The 6000-nt window shown below is 49.8% G+C and overlaps 1 pseudogene; it reads left to right on the plus strand.

The window, feature by feature from the left end:
• The window catches only part of LOC115018924 (zinc finger protein GLI2-like), a 46384-nt pseudogene extending 40847 nt beyond the window's left edge, over nucleotides 1-5537 (plus strand).
• Nucleotides 5538-6000: the final 463 nt, after the last annotated feature.

Here is a 6000-nt window from a genome sequence, read left to right on the forward strand (position 1 = left end):
ATGCAAAGACGAGACGTGCTGATGCAAAGACGCGATGTGCTGATGCAAAGACGCGACGTGCTGATGCAAAGACGAGACGTGCTGATGCAAAGACGCGACGTGCTGATGCAAAGACGAGACGTGCTGATGCAAAGACACGACGTGCTGATCAGTGGGACTCTAACACTTCCTCTGCTCCCTTTGAGGTTCACGCTCATAACATGGATTCAACAGCATGAGAGCCTCTTAGTGGACACTCTCTCCAGAAAACTCACTCCTGTGTGTGTGTGTGTGTGTGTGTGTGTGTGTGTGTGTGTGTGTGTGTGTGTGTGTGTGTGTGTCCTGTAGCACATCAATAATGACCACATCCACGGAGAGAAGAAGGAGTTTGTGTGCCGCTGGGAGGAGTGTTCGCGGGAGCAGAAGCCCTTCAAAGCTCAGTACATGCTGGTGGTTCACATGCGCCGGCACACAGGGGAAAAACCACACAAGTGCACGGTGGGTAACGGATGGCCTCTAAACACTGTACATGTTCCTGCACACACACACACACACACACACACACACACACACACCAACACACACACACACACCCCTGGGATGGCAGGATGGAAGACGTCTTTCTTCTTCTGCTCATCGCACATTATATGAAAACATTCATCTCACAGAGTTTTATCTGTTCAAACGTCGAGAAGAATTCAAGTTAAAGAGTTTTCCACCAAAAGATTTTATATATATTAATGTTTAGAAATGTCACAAACTCATCTTTATAACTCAGCTTTAAAACTCAGTTTTCTCACTATTCTGTTAAGATTGAAAAGGTTCTTTATGTCCATGATGAAGTGTCCGTGTGTCCTGCTCCTCTGCAGTTCGAGGGCTGCGCTAAGGCCTACTCCCGTCTGGAGAACCTCAAAACACATCTGCGCTCGCACACGGGAGAGAAACCGTACGTGTGTGAGCACGAAGGATGCAACAAAGCCTTCTCCAACGCCTCGGACCGAGCCAAACACCAGAACCGGACACACTCCAACGAGGTACTGTTCCCCTCCCTCTCTAAACACCACACACACACACACACAGATTAGTGTCAGTCTATAAGTTTCCCCAGTGCAGAGACGTGTTGCTTACAAGCAGACAATACACAGAGGCTGAAGCAGCGTCTGTTTTAGGGCGGGGCTTCCTGTGGTTGAGTTGAAGGTTAAACAGTTCCATAAAGCTGCTTTGATCCGTCATCATGTGTCTCTGATCTGTAGAAACCCTACGTGTGTAAGATCCCCGGCTGTACGAAGCGCTACACGGATCCCAGTTCCCTCAGGAAGCACGTGAAGACGGTCCACGGCCCGGAGGCCCACGTCACAAAGAAGCAGCGCAGCGACCTGCCGCCGAGGCCGCCGGCGCCCAAGGAGAACGGCGAGAACGAGACGGGGAACAGAGACAGAATCCAGAGGGAGGACAAGATGTCCGACAACAGCTCCCCCAGAGGCAGGGAGGACTACCTGCACGTCAAATCCATCAAGACGGAGAACTCTGTGGTAAGATCAGAAAGTAACCGTGCATCGGTCCTGCACACGCCTCTTTATTCCAACGTTTCCTGTCTCGCTGCTTGATTGTCTTAATTTCTCTCCCTTTTCTGACTTCCTTATGGACAGACCTTGCTAAGGTGAGCTCACCTCTGGCTTATTATCATATCTTTCACCATCTTACGCCATTTTACTCCATCAAAATATAGTTTTATTACAAGAGGGAGGACGTGGTGCTACCTGCATCTGGCAGCTGCTGACACACAAAGAGGAGAATAACCACTTCCTTTCAACCATGAGATAATGACGAATAAAAATACTGTTTAACATTTTAGGATTTAGTTCATTTTCTGCACAGATGACTTTTTAAAGAATAATTAATTGTATTTATTTATAAGTTTTGTCTTTTATAATGTCAGCACGTTGTAAATGAGTGAACCTCTGATACACTCTCGCTGCGTGTCATCTGTGAGACGCGTCACTCCTCCTCCACACGGCAGCGGAGAGCTGTCAGAGCCTGAGCGTGATGAAAGCCACTCCATCATTAGTATTCAAACTCTGGGAGTTGGTGTTGGCGCTCTGTGCATCACGGCACGATAAAGACAGCGTTCTAACAGCCAATACATTCGTCTGCAAGGAAAGCACGGAGAATTCAGAGAGTGTGTAAGTGTTATTGTCTGAAGGGAAGAGTCGTGAGGTGAGAAACATGTTTGTGTCCTGAGGTCAAATATCAGTAACATTAGTGCAGGAGGTACTTTTTGGATGAAGAGAATGAAGAGAATGAAGAGAATGAAGTTGTGCAGGTGAAAGAAAGAAGCCCAGAAGGCGTTTCACTGTAAATGTAACTGAAACAAGTCGTGTGACGATGTTCAAAAAGCCTCCTTGTTCACTTTCTGGAGGGAGAAACGAGATCTCGTGACGAGCGGCTCGGCTCCAGCAGCCTTTCATCCTGCACATTTCTAATTCACAGACAGACTAACACAGTCTGTAATCTGTGGTGCACCCCCACCTCTTCACCCCATCTCAAAAAACACTCATTATTTACAATTAAGCTGTGGGAGGATAAAATGACTCAATGCTTCACCGTTCTCCTTGCCAAGTTAACTGCTGCTCCACTTCTGTAGGACAAACATTCTGCTTCTCTTACGCTCTGTATCTTGTCCACTCTTTCCATCCCTGCTTCAGATGTATCAGTCCAGCCCTGGCGGTCAGTCATCATGTAGCAGCGAACCATCGCCACTTGGCAGTGCCACCAACAATGACAGTGGAGTAGAAATGGCGGCGCACAGCGGGGGGAGCCTGGGGGACCTCAGCACCCTGGACGACCTGCCCTTTGTGGAGTCCCTGGGCTGTGAAGATTCAACCGGCGGGGGTCGCGGTGATGGGTCTACACTTTCGAAAGCAGTTCGGCACCAGCCTTCGCCTGGAGCATCTGAAGAAGGAGAAGCTGAAGACAGTGAGGGACTCGTGTCGGTGGGCCAGCAGCCCAGCGGCTCCGGTCCTCGGCACCAAGCTCCCACCCATACCAGCAAGCGGTGAGTCGAGAGAAAAAGGGCTTTTGTGACAATGGTGAGATTAAAGCTGCATCCATTGATGTTTTTAACCACTTGGGGGAACTCCACAACAAGCTCCTAATATAATATATTATTATAATATTTAATCTCCTCTTAGCTCGGGTTACTTCTGAAAATCATATCTGACTCTAGCTTTTTGATGTTGCACTTGTTCCAGCTAGTTGCTCCATGTGTCTGTCTGCCACAAACATAGATTGGGTTAATGAGTCTTAACATCTTAACATCTTTTCATCCACAGGGTTCTTCCTGGAGAGCCCAAGTATGGGTGGTGATCCGGTGTCCTTCCCTGGTTCTGGCTTTGGTGATCTGAGCTCTGGTAAAACGACTCTGCTGGAACACCTTTCAGAGCGCCGTGACAGCACATCCAGCACCCTGAGCTCAGTTTACACCCTCAGTCGCCGCTCCTCAGGCATCTCCCCGTGCTACTCAAGTCGGCGCTCAAGCCAGGCCTCGCAGTTCGGTTCCAACCGCCCCAGCAACCTTAGCTCTGCCGACTCCTACGACCCCATCTCGGCCGACATGTCCCGGCGCTCCAGTCAGAACAGCCAGAGTGGGGGAGGCAGCGGAGGAGGGGGCTTACCCAGCCCTCTCAGCCTGACCCCAGCCCAGCACTACCGCCTCAAAGCAAAATACGCGGCTGCCACTGGAGGTGCACCGCCTACGCCTCTTCCATACATGGACCGAATGTGTTTGAAGACCCACACCGCACTGTACGGGGACTCCCAGGAATCGTCCAGCACCAACAAAGGCCTGCCTTCCAGACAGTACAGCAGCTACACCACACGGAGCCTGATGCCCCATGAGGTCCCGTCTAACATCCCCCGCCGAGCCAGTGACCCCGTGAGACGCGTGGCCATTGATAATACCAGCCAGCCACAAATGCAGCGCTACAACAGCATGGGCACACTGAGTGGAGCAGTGACCATGCAGCCGCATCTGCCTCCTGCAGCAGACCGCCAACATTTATCCCAGAAACCGGACGTTAGTCCCCACCGCTACCCTTACAGCCTGCGACCACCCAGCATTTCAGAAATATCACCATGAGGATGATAACGGGTGACATCCCAGAAGAAGATGTGATGCTGCCTGACCTCAGCACTGACAACAGAGGGTCAACAAATCAACAAGATTTTCAAGGTACCCCCAATCTCCAGCAGCATTCGTACTATCAGAGAAGGATGGCTGTTGTGAATACCAACATGAACCTGCAGCATCAGGTTTTAGCCCCCTCCAGCATGGGTCCAGGGCAGCAGCGTTCATCTTCACCGAGGGACAGTAAGGCCAACTTACTTGCTCAGTGGAACAAAGCCTCTTCGGGACCCATGGATGCCAGCCAGCACTACTCAAAGCTCCAGGCTCGAGGGAACCTGGCTGTCCTCCAGCAAAACCAGAACGTTGGATCTTTTCACAACAGCATCAACCAGCAGATGATTCAAAACCTCGTCAACACAACGCAGCAGAGATGCAAACAGCTGAATACTGAACCCGGAGCAAACGGCTTCCAACAGCAGAGATGCCCGCAGTCGTCAAATCTCAATGAAGCCCTTAGCTCTCCGTACAGGTTTAACAAAGGCATCAGTCCCTATGATAGGAACGGTAACACGTATCCCCAGTGCAACAGCCCCACATGCAAACAGGAGCCTGCTGACACGGAGCCTGTGGACATGCACTTTGCTGATGCTGGATTTCAGCCAGTGCAAGTTAAAATTGAGGACTGTGATGTATCCATCATGATTTCAGATCAGCAGAACTGTGACATGACCTCCCAGAATCCTTTGCAAACTGGGAATCAGAGTCACCTCCAGCCAGTGCCACCAACAGGACCTACACCTCTAAACAGGCACCTTTCAGGGCCAAAAGCGGTGCAGCAAACACGGCACCAAAGTAACGCTACCCCGGATGTTGCTTCCAAATTACCCAGTGGAGTTTTAGGACTTCAATGCAGCGACAACTCTGATGACAATGCCTTGTATTACACAGGACGGATTCAAGTGTTTGAGCCCAACAGGAACTTGGAGCATCATGTTTCTCCTGTGAATGCACCTCCTTTTGAAAGCGACGCAGCGTCCCCCAGTTCAGGCAACAAGCCAACGCCTGTAGACTGTAACGCAGTTCTGGAGCAGCCGCAGATAGACTTTGATTGCATGCTGGACGATGGGGATCACTCCAGCGTCATGTCGGGAACCCTGAGTCCAGGTCTGCTCCAGAGCTTGTCCCAGAGTTCCTCTCGCCTGACAACGCCCAGGAACTCTGCGACGTTGCCCTCGCTGCCGGCGGGGACGGGGAACATGGCCATCGGGGACATGAGCTCGTTGCTGACCGCTTTGGCAGAAGAGAGCAAGTTCCTCAGCTCGATGTCGTAGCAAACTGTTTTTCAAAACTCCTGATGCACAATAGACCTTCAACCAACTTAACATTGATGTGATTGTGTGCCAAAAAGCCTCTGCAGTGTGTGACGCTTGTTTTCTTGTACAGCCTCATTTGTTAATTATTAAAAATGGCAGATTTCTATCTTTTTGAAAAGCCATATTCCTGTTTTTTTCGCCTTAGGTAGTAAATATGACGTGCACAACAGAATTATTTCAGTTGTTGTACAGGTATGCAGTAAGATCAGTTTACTAAGTGCCTAGCTCCGCCAAAACATATGCATCTTGTGCATATGATTACATTTTAAATGTACAAACCAGGTGATTATCTGATACCTGAATATTTGGAATGTACCATCAACTTGTTTTACACTGTAAATTCATTTCTGCTGGAGGAGAGTTCTCCTCCATTCATCACAGCGGTCCCTGTCCTCTGTGAGACATTATTTGATTGCTGCATTGCTGCTGAGATTAACTGTGACATCTCCATGTCGGGCATCAGAGACTTGATTTGGGACTGAATTATGAACCCATGCATAAATTGGTTGTGCTCCCGCAGCG

Source organism: Cottoperca gobio, chromosome 2 (genome assembly GCF_900634415.1).
Source record: "Cottoperca gobio chromosome 2, fCotGob3.1, whole genome shotgun sequence".
NCBI classification, from domain to species: Eukaryota; Metazoa; Chordata; class Actinopteri; order Perciformes; family Bovichtidae; genus Cottoperca; species Cottoperca gobio.